The 17590-nt window shown below is 40.9% G+C and overlaps 1 protein-coding gene across 19 annotated transcripts in view; it reads right to left on the reverse strand.

Moving 5' to 3' along the window:
* BRD1 (bromodomain containing 1) overlaps positions 1 to 17590 on the reverse strand; it is a 274234-nt gene that overhangs the window by 212626 nt on the left and 44018 nt on the right. For 5 of the 19 annotated variants that reach the window (XM_033958902.1, XM_033958901.1, XM_033958906.1 and 2 more), the window contains exon 2: positions 7501 to 7649. The exons of the other annotated variants lie outside the window; for them this stretch is intronic. The gene's annotated coding sequence lies outside the window, so the exon portion shown is untranslated. The remainder of the gene's footprint in view (positions 1 to 7500; positions 7650 to 17590) is intronic. 19 annotated transcript variants of the gene reach the window in all.

Raw genomic sequence — 17590 nt, forward strand, 5'->3', positions numbered from 1 at the left:
GTGCAACATCTTGGTTGCACAGAGATGTTTCATTTCAAGAACGACACTTTTTTGGAATTGTCTTATGGTTGTTACCCTTTTCAGCTTTGATCAAACGGGGTCTCCTGAAGCAGATACTGAAACGGGGCCGCGTCGGGACCCTGATAAGTATCTTTATTTATTTTTCAACCTCATGACTGTAAAGTGTCCAATGTCAACCTGAATGCAAGAATTGAAGTTGTTTGAAAGTTTTTTGAAAGCATACAGCAATATTAAGAGATTTATTCAGTTTTTTTACTACTCGCACCCTTGAGTGGGAATTGCTTTTGCATCTATTAAGCAATGATTGGAAGATAAAACTCTTTTCGTCCAAGAGGGGGTTTCCTCTCCCTCTTTAGAGTTACATTTCTCTGAGCAAAAATTTTTGCATAGCAGTTTCTGCTCTCGGGGTGTGTTAATATACAGAGTCAGTCTGTTTTTCTCAAGCTACATTCTTTTCTGACTCCTTGGTTACTTTGTCCCTGCCATAGTGGAAACATAGCGACATCTATTCATGGCATCTCAATTCCGTAAGAAAGCTAAGCAGCCAAGCAAGGAAGATGGGAGGGATGTGAAAATATCTGCCTCCGGATAGCACCTGTTATGGTAAGTAACTGTGCTTTATGGGATGGAGGGAGAGTTGGCCATTAAGAGACTAAATTTTGTAATATTGCTTGACCGAAGTGACCATCCCTTCTGAAATAATATTCCAGACAGCAGCAAGACCTGAGCATGTGAACTGAGGACTAAGTAACTGCTTTGCAGATTTCATCTATGGGAATGTTAATGTAAGAAGGCTACTGAAGCTGCCATAGCTCGGACCTTATGTGCTGTTACAGTTTAGGCTGAATATAGTAGAAGGAAATACAGGTTGCTAGTCATGTGGAAAAGTTTTCTTGGTTATAGGCCGGCCCAACCTGTTAGGATCAAAGGAGATGAACAGTTGAGGAGAGGTTTTGTGTGTGGCTTAGTCCTTTGTAAATAATAAGCCAAGGCTCGTTTGCAGTCTAAGGTATGAAGAGCTGTTTCTCCAGGGTGAGAATGAGGCTTTGGAAAGAAAACTGGAAGTACTATCAATTGATTTAGAATAGATGAAATTCCGTGACTACTTTCGGTAAGAATTTAGGATGGGTGCAGAAAACTACTGTATTTTTCGCTCCCTAAGACCAACTTTTTTTCCCCCCAAAAGTGGGTGGAAATTATGGAGCGAATAAAACAATTTTTTACATACACACACTCCAGTACTTTTTAAAATTCTGGTGGTCCAGCGATGTTATCGGCAGGAGCGAGCTTTCCATGCTCCTGCCCCTCCCTCACTGGTCAGCTGCCTCATCATATCTTGCGGCCAGTGGCGCACAAGGCAGAAGTGAGCTTTTCATGCTGCAGCCTGGCCCCATGCTGCTCCCTGAATGGCTGCCATCAGTTCTCATGGGACTCAAGAAAACTGACGGCAGCCATTTAGGGAGCGGCATGGGGCCAGGCTGGAGCGCAAAAAGCTCGCTCCTGCCTTGTGCGCCACTGGCCACAAGATATGATGAGGCAGCCATCCAGCAAGGGAGGGGAAAGAGTGCGGAAAACTCGCTCCTGCCGATACACCACTGGACCACCAGAATTTAAAAAGATACCGGTTTGGGGGAGGGGGGGAGGAAAAAATTGTTAGCCGGCTGGGACGAATCCCTCCTGTCCCGGCCTACCACTAGACCATCAGAGGGGGGGCCGGGGTACAGAGCCTGGTAGGGAAGGGGGACAAGGTGCAGAGCCTGGTATATTTTATTAAATATATTAGTACACAATTTGGTTCAGAATGTTTTTTTTCTTGGTTTTCTTCTTCTAAACCTAGGTGTGTCTTATGGTTATGTGTGACTCATAGCGCAAAAAATATGGTACTTTATCATGACGGAAAACTGTAAAGGGTGGCTTCAATACCAATGTTTGAAGCTCACTCACGCGATGTGCAGAAGTGATGGAGATTAAAAATACTACTTTCCAAGTGAAATGTTTAAGATGAGTAGAAGACATTGGCTCAAATGGAGGTTTCATCAGTCTGGCGAGAACAACATTAAGATCCCAAACCACTGGAGGAGGTTTGAGAGTTGGTTTGATATTGAAAAGTCCTTTCATAAACCTGGAAACAAGAGGATGAACAGTGAGAGATTTATTGTTGACATGAACATGGAAAGCACTGATAGCACTAAGGTGAACTCTGACTGAAGGGGTTTTAAGACCTGATTTGGATAAGTGGAGAAGATAATCCAACACTGAAGATATGGAGAAGGATGAAGCATCTTGATGATGAAGACCGTGTCTACTTCTGTTGGCAGCACTGCTTTGTAGGTAGTTTTCTGGATGCATCCAAAATGACTAACAGGATCAGAAAGATCAGCATCTGCTGAGGTCAACCCGACAGGTACCAGGTGCAACGACTGTGGATTGGGATGTAAAAAAGAGACCCTTGACCAGGGGTGGGCAACAAGAGCTGCAATCCAGTTGGGTTTTTAGGATTTCCCCAATGAATATGCATGAGATCCATTTGCATATAATGGGAGGCAGTGCATGCAAATAGATCTCATGCATATTCATTGGGGAAATCCTGAAAACCCAACTGGATTGTGGCACTTACTGCCCACCCCTGCCCTTGACTATGTGAGAAGAGTTAGAAAGATCTGCAGGGGTACTGGATCCCCGACATTGAGCTGAAGTAGAAGGGAGAACCACGGTAGCCTGAGCTACCGAGGGGCTATAAGGATCATGGTGGTCGATTCTTGCTCGAGTTTGTCTAGCGTCTTGAGAATGAGAATAAAGTAATTTGGCTGTCCAATCTAGGAGAAAGGCATGCAACTCTAAGACAATGAGGAGAATATTGTCTAGAATAGAACTGAGGCAGTTTGTGAATGTAGGGGGACGCAAATAGGTCTATCTGAGGAGTCTCTCAAAGACAGGATATCTGACGCAAGACCGTGGCATTGAGCATCCACTCGTGTGGCCGAAGAATCTGCTGAGTTCGTCCGCAAGAGTATTTTGCGTTCCTTTAACATAGACAACTTTTAGAAATATGTTTCAAGCAATTGCCCAGTTCAAAATCTTCTCAGACTCTTAACAGAGTCAGAGAACCCGTACCTCCTTGCTTGTTTATGTAATACATCACAATTTGATTGTCTTGATTGGATATACTGTTTTGAAAAGTCTGCAGAGCATTGCAAATAACTCTGAGTTCCAAGTGGTTTATATGGAGCTTCTGTTCCTGAGTAGACCAGTGACCTCGTGTGTGAAGACCGTCCAGGTGAGCTCCCCAAGCCTACTTGCGAGTCTGTTGCCAGAACTTTCTGAGGGGGAGGCATTTGAAACAGCAGCCCTTTGGAAAGATTTGAAGAATTAATCTACCACTGAAGAGATTGACGAAGCGATGATGCGAGTGTAAATTTTCTGTGAGAATGGATCGACAGCTTGAGACCATTAAGAAGCCAGGGACCAGTGAGATATTCTGAGATGAAGTCTCATGAAGGGGGTAACGTGGACTGTAGATGCCATGTGACCCAATAGCGTCATTATTTGTCTGGCTGGATTGGACAGAAGATGAAAGACTTGATTGCAAAGTTGAATCAAATTGTCTTGTCTTTGTTGAGGTAGGAATGCCCTGAGTTGAATGGTATTGAGCAGGACCCCTATGAAGTGTAGAGTTTGAGAGGGTTGAAGTTGAGATTTTGGAAAGCTGACTTTGAACCCCAACTGCTGAAGAAACAGGATTGTTGACTGTGTTGCTGAGAGCACCGCTTAAGGAGCGGCATCTTTTATGAGCCAATCATTGAGATAGGGAAAAACTTGGAACGTTTGAACTCTTAAAGCTGCTGCCACTTACTACCAAGCACTCTTGGAGAGGAGGCCAGGCCAAAGGACAGAACTTTGTTTTGTAAATGTTGATGGGCTATCCGAAACCGCAGAAATTATTTGCGAGTAGGATGAATTGTTATATGGGTATAAGCTTCTTTTAGATCTAGAGAGCACAGCCAATCATTTTGATCTAACAGTGGATATAAAGTTCCCAGAGATAGCATTCAAAACCTTTCTTTGATTAGGAGGTCGAGAATTGGACGTAGACCTCCCGTCTTCTTTGGGTTGAGAAAATACCTGAAGTAGAACACCTGATTTTTCTGAGAATGGGGTACTACCTGTATGGCATTTAATTTAAGCAGAGACTCTATTTCCCAAAGAAGTGCTGAGTGTTGAAAGAGGGCTCTCTTGGAGGATGATTTGGAGAAATAGTGACAAAATGAAGAGTAACCTTCCTTGATGACTTTGAGAAGCCACAGGTCAGTTGTTATCACAGTCTAACGTTGATGGTAGAATTGTAGATGACCTCCGATTGGTTGAGAAAGAGGCTAGGATAGGGGAACAGCAGCTATGCTCTCCATAAGTATATCAAAAGGACTGAGCAGGCTTTTGAGAAGCTGCCGCCTGAGCTTTCCGAGGCCATTGGTGTTTTTGCTTCTTTTGCGGTGGTGGCCTAGAAGCAGACAGTTTAGAAATATCTCACCTCTGATATGAATAGGAAAGCTTAGCAGAGTGCTGTGAAGCTTGAGGCTTAGCCTTTGTTCTGACTAAAGAATTCCAATTCTTTTCATGTTGTGACAATTTTTGCATGGCCGCCTCAATGGAATCGTCAAAAAGTTCTTCTCCTAAACATGGAATATTGGCTACTCTATCCTGGAGATTGAAATCCATATCAGAGACTCTTAGCCAAGCTAGACATATCAGCCACTGACATAGCAGATGCTCTGGATGACATCTCAAACGCATCATAAGCTGACCTTGCTATATACTTTCTAGTCCATGAAAGTGTGAGAATAGTTTGCTGATATTCTGTAAGTTGCTCTGAAGGAATATACTTTTCAAAGTTAGGCAATTTCCCTGCCAGTTGTTTTAGATAACAGGACATGTAGAAATTATAATAAAGGATTCTGTTTGCCAGCATAGAATTTCGATAACGGCAACGTTCAAATTTGTTCATAGTACGGCCTTCACATCCTGATGGTGCTGAGGCATAAATTCTTGTACTGGAAGAATTTTAAAGAGCTCACTTCACAAGTAATGAACGATGTTGTAGCTGTGGTTTATCAAACCCTGGACAAGAAATGATTCTGTAAATGGAATCTAGTTTCTTTGGAGTTACCGTGATAAAGGTGTTCCCCAATTTTTTAAGAAGCATCTCTTTAAGAATGCTATGCAACGGTAACTTTAGGAGCTCCTTGGTAGGCTCATCATAATCCAAGGCGTCCAGGTACTCAGCACTTGGCTCAGTGTCAGCTTTCAATTTAACAGGTAGGGCTTTGTCCAACTGCCTAATATACCTAGTAAAGGAAGTCTTTTTGGAGGAGATCTTTTCCTGGGAGGCATTTTCTGTGGTGACTGTTCTGAAGGTGTATAAGATTCAGTCGCAGATAAAGTTAGTTCACATTCTGAGTCAGATCACAAATCTGAATCATAGAAAAAAGGCTTGGAGAAGTTGTGCATTGAGGAGAATGACGTCTATATGAAGTTTTGCAACATCTTCGGTACCGATCCAATGAAGGCTATGACGAGGATTAACGAGTATCCTTTTTTGCTTTGAAGCATGAAATCGACACGATGAGGTCTGATGATGCCTTGGCATCAAACACAATGTTGAACAAGAGAAGAGAATCGACGAGATGTGCTAGAATGTCGATGCAAAGATCAATGTCAAGAAGGGGAGCACGATACCTCGCAGAAGATCCATGAGAAGTAGCTCAATGTTCCAATGGATAGTCGACATCGGTACCTTGAGGCCCTATAGTGTTATGCTTAGGCTGGGCCGGTACCGAGGGAGTCGATGTTAGCACCAGCATGCAGTGCAATTTTAGCATATAACCAAGCTCGCTCTGGAAGAACTCGAGATTCTCCCTAAAATTATGCACCAGTACCGATGGCTCATCAGCTGGTACCATCGGTGCAGCAGGTTGTCTTGGAGTAGGTGACCTCGATGAGGATGCACACCATGAAGGAGACACAACCTGCAAAGCTAGAGAATGATGGCATCACAGTTTGGTATGCATCAAGGAACTCAAATGCTGTTGAGACCTGCAACGCTTGCTAGGAAGTGGATGGCTTCTTAGCTGTCTTCCCAGATGCTGTAAGATTGTCCAATGTCGATGTATGAGTTTTCAATGTTGGCAGCTCCGAAGATTTGCCGGTATCCATGCTTTTCCTGTTGAATGTGATGGGCCTTGATAGAGCGCTTTTGTAAAGTGGAACACAGAGTAAAAGAATCAACTCTGTGTTCAGGGCCTAAACACTGTAGACATGGAGCGGACCGCTGGGCGCGATGGACCTCTGGTCTGACCCAGTGGAGGCAACTTCTTATGTTCTTATCAACTATGAGGGTTGGTGATGAAAATAAGCCAGACACCTACAGTAATTCTTAAAACCCATTAAAGGTTTCAACATGGACAAAAAAAAAATACTTTCAGCGAGATTAAACTCAATTTTGAAAGTAAAACAAGAGACCTGCCGAGGAAAAAAAAACCTGAGGCCAAAGCCCGAGTTTGAACCAAAAAGAAAAATATTATATACCTTTTTTTTTTTTTAACAGAAGAACAAAATAAGATTAAATGAAAAAGAAATTAGAAACTAACGCAGACTGAACAAAGTCCAGTCAAAAAAGTACTTCGCTCCACGGAAAAATGAAGAACTGAGGTGCTGTGAGCAGGCGTCGGGCGGGAAGGCACTTGCACATGTGTGGTGTGGACAACGCAAAGTTTCTCAAAATTTAAAGTGACTATACTTTTTAAACTGTCCTTACCAGGCTCTGTGGATGACATCACTCACACATGAGAATATGCTGTCTGCTTGTCCTAGGATAAAAAGGCAATATGGTAAAATGGGGGAACAAGACAAATTTTAAGAACTGTGGAGTCAGTTGGAAGCAATTTTGAGTGGATTCTTGGTCAGTGAAATCTACCAATTCTGATTCCAGAACAGGCTATAAAAAAGAATAAATAAATGTGTGTACATACACATATTTATTTATTCATTTTTATAGCCTGTTCTCCCCAGGAGCCCAGAACAGGTTACAAGGATACATACACAAAGTTTTCAGGAACAGAGATACTTACATTACAGAGTCAACAACATGCAACAGGATCAAAACACAAAGCTATAGAATCAATAACTTTCATAAGACCCCCCTCCCCCACATACAAACACACACACATTTTTTCCCTTTTTTTGTTTGTTTCCTTTCTCAGCGCTGCCTCTGAAACTGTTCCTCCTGCCTTGCGTTTAATCAGGCTCTCAATGAATGAGCTGCGCAGTACAATTGGTTTGGGAAATCTAATGGGACTTGAAACTGCAAGATACTTTCCAAACCTCATGTAACTCAACTATAAACAGCTTGATCGCTGTGTAGAGGAAGGAGGAAGCGTCTATGAGTATGGACATCACTATGGGGTGGAACCAGACTAAGCATACCTGTGTGCTGGTCTGGCTGGAGCTGCAAATGTGGTTCTGGTCACAGACTCACAGGAGATCCCTCCTTCCTTTTGGGCCCGTCACTGAAATTTGTATTGAACCATGAGGTTTTGTGATTTATTTGAACCAGAGTTTCCTTTTCACCAAACCTACAAATCAAACGTAGGCAGGTTTCAATCATACAAGCTTAGCAGCTAAGGAAAGAAAGAATGAAGGATCTCTACAAGTCTGTGACCCCTGGCCGGTACCACAGCTATAGCTAAACTGGACTACCATGTTTCCCCCAAAATAAGACAGTGTCTTATATTCATTTGGGACCAAAAAAAAGGCACTAGATCTTATTTTTGGGGTATGCACATGACCATCTCTCCCTTCCTATCCTTCACCCCAATTCTTCCTCTTTCCTTTCTCTCCCACAAATGTACTGCATCTTTCCTCCCCTCCTATCCTCCTGTGCAGTAGAAGTTTGCCCAGCTTCTATCCTTCCCTCCCTCCCATCCCTCATGCAGCCTTGCTCAGCTTCAATCCTTCCCTCCCCCATGTGCAGCAGAACCCTTGAGCAAACCCTGCCCCCATCGTGCAGTAACACAGCAGAGTGAAATCCCTGATGGCCAAGGCCAAGCAGCCTATTTAGAGTGCTCCTGGTCCAACGCTACTTCGGTCGGAAGGGAGGGAAGGATGGAGGGTCAGCAGAGGTTCAGCTGTGCGGGGGAGGTGTTAGCGACGGCAGCAGCAGGGGGTGCCAGGTTGAACAGTTGTTGGCGAATCCTGGGGACTAGGGCTTAGTTTGGGGGTAGGGCTTATATTAAAACCTACCCTGAAAATTATGCTAGGGCTTATTTTCAGGGTAGGTCTTATTTTCAGGGAAACACAGTTATTGGTGAAAAAAGGGAAGAGGATATGTTGGACTGTGGGGGGGGGGGGAGCTTGAGGAAGGGGTGCAGGGAGGAAAATAAAATAAAAAAGGAAATGCTGGACCAGGAAGATTTTGAAATACAAAAAAGGGGAATGCTGGACTACAGTGGAAAAGAGTAAGTGGGTTAAGGCTTGACTGGGGGAAGAGGGAGAAGAGGGAAAAGGCAGCTAGATGCTAGAAAGGAAAGCAGAAGAGATAGGGAAGTGTCGAGTTGCGAGGGTAAAAAAAAGAAAGGAGAAGTGATCGATTAGGAGAGATGGGAATCATGATGGAGAAGCCATGTAGATTTGTCAAGAAGTTCAAAGAGATAGAAATAGAGCTAGAGAAGTAGTAGATGAGGTAGTTGGAGAATGAGTGAGGGTAAGAGGCAGAAGAAAGTGAGTAGACAGAATGACCAATAGAAAAGAAGCTGTAGACAGTGAGAGGGTAAGAGAAAAGATAATAGATGAAAGCTTGGGTGAAAAAGTGGTAATTCAGAAAGGGTGAAAAAAGTAAGCTGAAGAAGAAGTGAGACAGGTAAAAATGAGACATGTTATATTACATTAATTACTGTAGTCCACCTATGCCTATTCATAGAAATATAATTGCTGATAAAGGCCAAATGGCCCATCCACTACCTACTACTCTCCCTAAGAGATTCCATGCGCCTGAATTCAGACACAGTATTTGTCTCTACCACCTCTACTAAGAGACTTCTACACATCTACTACCCTTTCTGTAAAAAGTACTTCCTTAGATTACTCCTCAGCCCCTTTTAACTTCATCCTTTGCTCTCTCATTCAGGAGTTTCCTTTCAAATGAAAGATGTCTCATGTGCATTTATCAAAATGTGCAAAAGGTAAGACACTCTGCTACCACTATGCTACAATGTTTCAACATGTCTTAAATACTTAGTTTTGTGCCAAATAGACTAACGGTGAACCAGACCAATTACAAACAATGGCCTCAAAATCCAAAGAATAATAATTCACAATGAACTCAATGCTCAAAGTCTATCTAATATCATATGCCATATAGAAAAAGGCATGAAGTAAAAAATTCCTTTAGAAACATCAAGAGGAGAAAACCCAATCATGCTAAAAAAAACCGTATTTAACTCACAAATCTAAATAGTCTATCAGCACAAAGCAGAGCAATCCAGAAGTAATCTCAACAAGAGATACTTCAGGGCATTGTTTTGCGAGGTTGTCATTTATGCCATGTAGTGTAGGTACTTAAACATCTCTCCCTCTCCTGCCTTTCCTCCAAAGTACAGTATACATATTGAGGTCTTTAAGACTGTCCACATATACCTTATAATGAAGACCACTGACCATTTTAGTAACCTTCCACTGGACCAACTCCATCTTGTTTATATATTTTTGAAGGTACGGTCTCCAGAATTGTACACAATATTCTAAATGAGGTCTCACCTCAGTCTTATATAGCAGCATCAATACCTCCTTTTTCTTACTGGCCATACCTTTCCCTATGCACCCTAGCATCCTTCTAGCTTTCACTGCCACCTTTTCAACTTGTTTGACCACCTTAAGATCACCACATACCATCACTCCCAAATCTTGCCACTCTTTCGTGCACAAAAGTTCTTCACCCCATAAATTACACCATTCCCTCAGCTTTTTGCAGCCCAAATGCATGACCTTGCATTTCATAGAAATGAATTTTAGTTGCCAAATTTCAGAACATTCTTCAAGCTTCACTAGGTCCTTCCTCATATTATTCACACTATTAGGGTTGTATATCCTATTGAAGATTTTGGCATCATCCACAACGAGGCAAATCTTATTCGACCGCATTATCACTTACAAAAATGTTAAAAAGAACAGGCCTGAACCTTGAGGCACACCACTGGTAACATCCCTTTCCTCAGAGTGATCTCCATTGACCACTACCCTCTGTCGCCTTCCACTCAACCAGTTCCTGACCCTGTCCGTCACTTTGGGACCCATACCAAGGGCACTCAGCTTATTTATTAGATGCCTGAATGGAACACTGTCGAAGGCTTTGCTAAAATCTAAATACAACACATCCAGTGCACTCCCTCTATTCACCTCTCTGATTACCCGATCAAAGAAATTGATCAGATTTGTTTGCTTCAGGTCCTGTAATCCACTGGATTCCAGAAACATCACTATTCTCTATTTTAAAAGTGTTTCCATTAATTTACCAGCCTGTAGTTCCCTACTTCTTCCTTGCTTCCACTTTTGTGGAGAGGGACCACATCCGCCCTTCTCTGGTCCTTCAGTACCACTCCTAACTCTAAAGAAGCATTGAAAAGGTTAGCCAGCAGAGCTGCCAGAACTTCAAGTTATTTCAGTATCCTAGGATGTACATCATCCGACCCCATCACTTTGTCCACTTTTAGGTTTAGCTAGCTCCTCGTGAACACAATCCTCTAAAAATTTACCAGGGTCTACCAAACCTCCATTCCTATCTGTGTTTGTGCCCTATGATCTGGGAATTACAATCTAGAAGAAAATAACATATCACAAACTTGTTGATCAATTAGTAGATGAACCAATATAATGAAAACAGAAAAGCTTTCAAATTTTTCCTACATCTAAATACATGAGCTTAAGAAAAATGGTAATTCATTCCTTATTTAACTAACTCATATTGTATAGAAATAGAAAGTTGGCTAGCTGATTTAAGACCCTTAAACAATGGAAAATTTAGCTGTAAAAGATTGTGAGTTTGATATTTTATGTTGGGTCCTCTAAGCAGTACAGCAGTATCCAACATATAAGGTGGTTCACCAGCTAGAATTTTAAAGACAGGCTAGGAGGGAGGTTGGATGTTAAGGCTGAATTTTGAATGGTTGGTGAAGATTAAAAAAAAAAAAAAGGAATGAAAAAGCTGAAAGAAGGAGTTCAGTATGAGACACAGGTGGGGAGGGGGAATGGAAGTAGCAAGGATGATAAATTAGAAAGGCTAACAAACTGGGTAACAATAATGGGCAATTTCAACTACCTCGATATTGACTGGGTAAATGTAACAGCAGGGAATGCTAGGGAGATAAAATTCCTTGATGAAATCAAGGACTGTTTTATAGAGCAGCTGGTTCAGGAATAGACAAGTGGCGGTGCAATTCTAGTTCATAGTGGAGCTCATGAAATGATGCAGGAGGTAATGGTGCTGGGGCCACTTTCTAACAGTAATAATATGATCGGATTTGATATAATCCCTGGAATAAGTTCACACAGGAAATCCAATACAACATTTAACTTTAAAAAAGGAAACTACATGAAAACATGAGAATAATGGTAAAGAAACTTAGAGGTGCAGCTGCAAAGGTCCAAAATTTACATCAGGTGTGCATGTTATTCAAAAATACTATCCTAGAAGCCCAGACTAGATATATTCCATGTATTAAAAAAGGAAGAAGGAAGACCAAATGGCAACCGGCATGATTAACAAATAAGGTGAAGGAAGCTATTAGAGCTAAAAGAGAATCTTTCAGAAAGTGGAAGAAGGATCTGACTGAAAATAATTGTACAATGTAGATATTAGAGTGTGAGCTCTTAATGTAGGGTACTCCACAAGCTGAAAATTGCCTCCTGGTTTATTGACAACTTACCTTCTGATAATATTTTTGCCTTAATATAAGGGTCTCCCTAAAAATTTTATGCCTGATTTTGTAGCCCGTGTTTTTGAAGTTTGAGTGTTTTTTTTTCCTTTGTGGTTTCTCTGTTTGTTTTTCCCGGAGCGGAGCAGTGATAATTTTGACAACCCTCCCTTTCCTAAGCCTTACAGTGCTTCAAGAAGTTTTTATTCTCTGAATTCTGAGGTCCTGTTTAACTTTTTGAAGTTTGGCTTTTTGTGGAGTACCCTACATTAAGAGCTGACACTCTAATATCTATATTGTGCATTATTAGTGAACACGAATGGCTGTGCTCTAGTTTCTGTTTATTCACCTATTGAAAATAATTGTAAACAGCACAAGGAATAGCAAGTCAAATGCAAGGTGCAAATAACGGAGGCAAGGAGACCTTGAAAAGAAGATTGTGCTGGAAGCAAAAACACACAACAAAAACTTTTCTAAGTATATTAAAATCAAGAAGCCGGGAAGAGAATTGGTTGGATAACTAGATGACCAAGGGATAAAAGGGGTTTTCAGGGAAGACAAGGCCATAGCAAAGAGATTAAGGGCTCCTTTTAAGAAGGTGCGCTAACAGTTTTAGCACACGCACTGAATTAGCGCATTATATAGCGCGTGCTAGCTGAAAATCTACTGCCTGTTCAAGAGGAGGCGGTAGTGGCTAGTATGCTATTCCACGCGTTAAGGCCCTAGCGCACCTTTGTAAAAGGAGCCCTAAATGAATCCTTTGCATCAGTCTGCACCAAGGAAGATGTGGGGGTTTTACCAGTCCCAGAAAAGTTATTCAGAGAAACTCAAACAATCTCTAAAACTATAAGATATAATGGGTCAATTTAACAAACTTAACAGTAGCAAATCACCTAGACCAGATGCTATACATCCCACAATGTTGGTAGAATTTAAAAATAAATTTACAGAGCCATTGTTAGTAATTTTGTAATTTTTTTTAAAGCCTGAAAAAGTACCAGAAGACTGGAGAATGACCATGATGCCAATTTTTAAAACGAGTTGCAGAAGTGATCCAAGAAATTGTAGTCAAACGTCTGTGCCAGGTAAAATGGTAGAGACTATTATAAAGAACAAGTGACACAACATATACATAAGCATTGATTAATGAGAGAAAGTCAGCATGGATTTAGTCAAGGGAAATCTTGCCTCACCTCACCAATCTACTGCATTTCTCTGAAGGGGTGAAGGAACATGCAGATAAAGGCGAGCTAGTTGATATTGTGTATTTGGATAAAGTACCTCATGAAAGACTTCTGAGGAAATTAGAAAGTCATGAGATAGGAAGCAATGGCATATTATGGGATTAAGAACTGGTTGAAAGACAGAAAACAGAATAGGTTTAAATGGTCAATATTTTCAATGGAGAAGGGTAGATAGTGGGGTTCCCCTCCAATACCCCTCTCTTGTTCTGAAACAAATATAAATTTGCTTAGAATTATGAAGAATTCTCTTCATATAATGTCTCAAAATAATTACTACTACTAGTTAAAGGTGGAAAGAGCCTCAGATCCCCAATGTGCTATAAGTGTCAAACTGAACACACACACACTAGAAAGGGAGCGTGGTGCTCCAAAGTTTTCTGCAAATTAGCCAAACAGATGCCCAAGAGATTAACCTGCTGACTGAAGACCAGAAACTGCTTCTTCTCCACGCAAGCTCTGATGCACCAAAATCCATAAACACCATAAACCTTGAAGAAATATACAGAGCAGATGAGAAAGACACCTTCTGGCTTGCATTCAGAAGGAAAAACCGAAGGGGGTAGAAGAGCCCTCTGGAGGAGAAGGAATTGAAAACCCGGAATGAATTTCTTCTGCATGGCTTGCAGAAGGAATCCACTCCATGGGGAGAATACTCTACAGTCCAGAATGACACACCTACTGCACTAGAAAAAAAGACATGCTAGAACCCATTAAAAAAGATCCCCATCTTCAAATTCATTCTTTAATTTTTTATGGTTTGCTTTATATCTATCACTGTTGGCTGTCGTGTGCAGTAAAAAAACAAATGGAAATGTCAAAAAGGGAAAGCTGCCAAATTAACGAGAGCACCTGACAATGGAGAGGGAGAAGCGTTTCTTGGGATCAGTGTAGCACCCAGCACATTTGTATCACTACTGAAGCATAAAACCTTAGACAAGCCACAGAATGGACATACAGTCATGTGAAAAAATTAGGACACCCCATGAAATATTCAGTTCTTTCTTAAGAAATGTTCACATATCGATACCCTACTTAAACCTCAGACATTTAGTTTGGTAAGCTCATGACTGTTGCGGTGAAAATTAACACCATGGTGAGATCAAAAGAGCTGTCTGAGGCCTTCAGAAAGAAGATTGTAGCAGCTTATAAGTCTAGTAAGGGATTTAAAAAGATCTTGAAAGAATTTGACATTAGCCATTCCACAGTTCGGAAAATAGTGTACAAGTGGAGGACTTTCCAAACAACTGCCAACATACCCAGGTCTGGCCGTCCAAGAAAGTTGACTCCCAGAGCAGACTGCAAGATACTAAAAGAAGTCTCCAAAAATCCCTAAAATGTCATCACAGGACCTACAGCAGGCTCTTGCTATTGTTGAAGTGATAGTTCATGCCTCTACAATCAGAAAGAGACTGCACAAATTTAACTTGCATAGGAGGTGTGCAAGGAGGAAACCTTTGCTCTCTAAGAGAAACATCAAGGCCACACTGAAGTTTGCCAGCGAGAACAGACACCAGGACTTCTGAAAGTTTTCTATGGACAGATAAGTCTAAAACTGAATTATTTGGACACCAGAAAAAAGGACATGTTTGGTATACACCAAATACAGCATTCCAGGAAAAGAACCTCATACCAGCTGTGAAGCAAGGAGGTGGAAGTGTCATGGTTTGGGGACGATTTGCTGCAGCAGGACCTGGCCAGCTCACCATCACAGAATCCACCATGAATTCTACCATGTATCAGAGGGTACTTGAGGAACACGAGACCATCTGTAAAAAGCTTGAAGCGGAACTGGACCCTGTAACATGACAATGACCCAAAACAACCCAGTAAATACACTAAAGACTGGCTGAAAACTAAGAAATGGAGAGTCCTGGAGTGGCCAAGTCAAAGCCCTGATCTTAATCCCACTGTGATGCTGTGGGGTGATTTGAAATGGGCTGTACATGCAAGAAACCCCTCAAACATCTCACAGCTGAAAGAATTCTACATTAAGGAGTGGGCCAAACTTTCCTCACACCAATGTCAGAAACTGGTAGATAGCTACAAGAAGCGTCTCACTGCAGTTATTTCAGCCAAAGGAGGTAACACTAGCTATTAGGGTATATGGTGTTCTAATTTATTCCTCAGTTAGAATACACATTTTTATGGATATATTTTTTATGAGTAAATCAAGGAAATGTTTTGTTTTTTACCTGCAATTACATCACTTTCTTTTCCAGAGATAAATTAAAAAAAAAAAAAAAGATTTGACATCGATATGTGAACATTTCTCAAGGAAGAACTGAATATTTCATGGGGGTTTCCTAATTTTTTCACATAACTGTATGTTATGAAGAGCCCTATAAAGGAGTCAACTACTGCTCATCTCCCAATTTTATCAGTGAGACTACAAGTAAGTTTAACAATATCTTTGCCAATTAGTGTCATTTGGAAGGAGAAAATAACATCTCTGATCCCAGAAAACTGCAGTTAGAACTAATCCTATAGACTCATATTTGGTATCAAGTATCAATGGATAAAGCTATACTGAGGGAAGGGAGTTTTGGTTTGGCCGATTCCATGGAGGAAGGCATTTCTCTTAGCTCTGATCCCCACTCACTGACTCAGCCACCAGCTTATTTATCAGATATATCAGTCTCCCCTAGTCCCAGTAAGGAAGAAGAATGCAATAAATCTACTAAATTGGATGTTAAAATTTGAAAGAATTGGACAATGATCAAGTCCCCTCTGTGTATAAGTCTATGATAGGAACCATGGTATAGCGTCCCTTATCATGAGAGGATATGCAATCATCTCCTTGGGTATTTGTATTTATTTATTTATACCCCGCCTTTCCCAAGGCGGGTCACAATGAAATATATGTGATTTTGCTTATGGATGTAACAGATAAAACATCAATAAAAAATAATATGTAAAGCCTCATAAAATTACAAAGAGGCTACCAGCACCTCACATCAAAAAACTTTAAAACAAATCCTATATTTCATCTTAAAGAAAAGATGTTTCTTCAACATTTTCTTGAAACTACTCAAATTTGTTTGATGCCATAAATATCCTGGGAGCTTATTCCACTCCTGAGGACTCACGCAGGAAAACATGCTAGCTCTAGACACAGCTAACCGCAGTTGTTTCACTGTTGGAATATGTAAGTCAGCGTGAGTCACCGAATGCAACATACGCTGCAGTTCATATGGTAGAATGCTATCTATCAAATGCCTCAGTGCCTTATTGTGAATACAAAGATACACCATAACTAATAATTTATAAAGAATTTGATGTTCTAATTTCAACCAATATGGGGTGATGAGATGCCATCTTCCCTCCCCCTCACCTCCAAAGTTTTTCTTTTTAAAGATATTTGGATGCTTGTGGCTAGAATGAAGATATCAGTATATCTGGCTTTGAATAAACTGTGAGGTGTTAATTACTCTAATTGTGAGCAATATTGCTCTGAAGGCAAAACGGGAGAGGGAGGGCTGAAAATGCGCTGAAGGCCAATAACTTTAGATTTTTGAATTTCCCTTTTCGATCATTAAAATCATCCAATATTTATATTAAAATAGTATTGTCTGCAGGTGCTATAATTTTGAAGTTGCTGCTTTACCTCATTTTATTTTATGGATAGGGTGTGCGGCCAGAAAGAAAAGCCTCGCCCTATGGCACTAAGGAGGCTGTGGAGCCAAGCTCTGAGCTCAACCAGGTACAGTAGGATCGTCTAGAAAAATCTACAGTTGGAAAAACTGTGCAAATAGTTTTTCCCCATGAATTTGTTTCTGCTTAATCAGAAAATTAAAAAAAAATAAAAAATTTTGAAGCCCATCCTGGGGTCTCTCAAAGCCACTGAAGATCCGTTTTTCTTAAAATTTGCTATTAGTTTTACTTAATAGAACAAATGTCTTAGTATTACAGCTATATCTTATGTTTTCACACTCAGCAATGATACATTGATAAAAAGACATGCAAAAAACCTAGCAGTATTTTATTAACTTTCAATATCTGCACTTCTTTGTGAAAAATAACAAATTTAGCATACTTTGCTAATAGCTAAACACATACACTTTGGTGTACTCATCTAGCAATGGCATTCCAAACACTTAGATATTCAATGTCTTCTTGAGTTAGTCAATAAAGCCTGTGATGCTGTTCAACTCCATGCAACAAGGCCTCACGCTGCATTGGGTTTGTGGTGATGCCAGTGGCAAAAAGGAGATTATGTACTTACCCTGATAAGCTCTTTTCCAGTAGATAGGTGAGACATTCTAGATCCAGTCCTTGAGAGCCACAGGCAGGTCAAATTTTCAGGATACCCTTAATAAATATGCACAAAATAGATCTGCATCTCAAGGAAGCAGTGCATGCAAATCC

The sequence above is a fragment of the Geotrypetes seraphini genome, chromosome 9 (assembly GCF_902459505.1).
Source record: "Geotrypetes seraphini chromosome 9, aGeoSer1.1, whole genome shotgun sequence".
Lineage (NCBI taxonomy): Eukaryota > Metazoa > Chordata > Amphibia > Gymnophiona > Dermophiidae > Geotrypetes > Geotrypetes seraphini.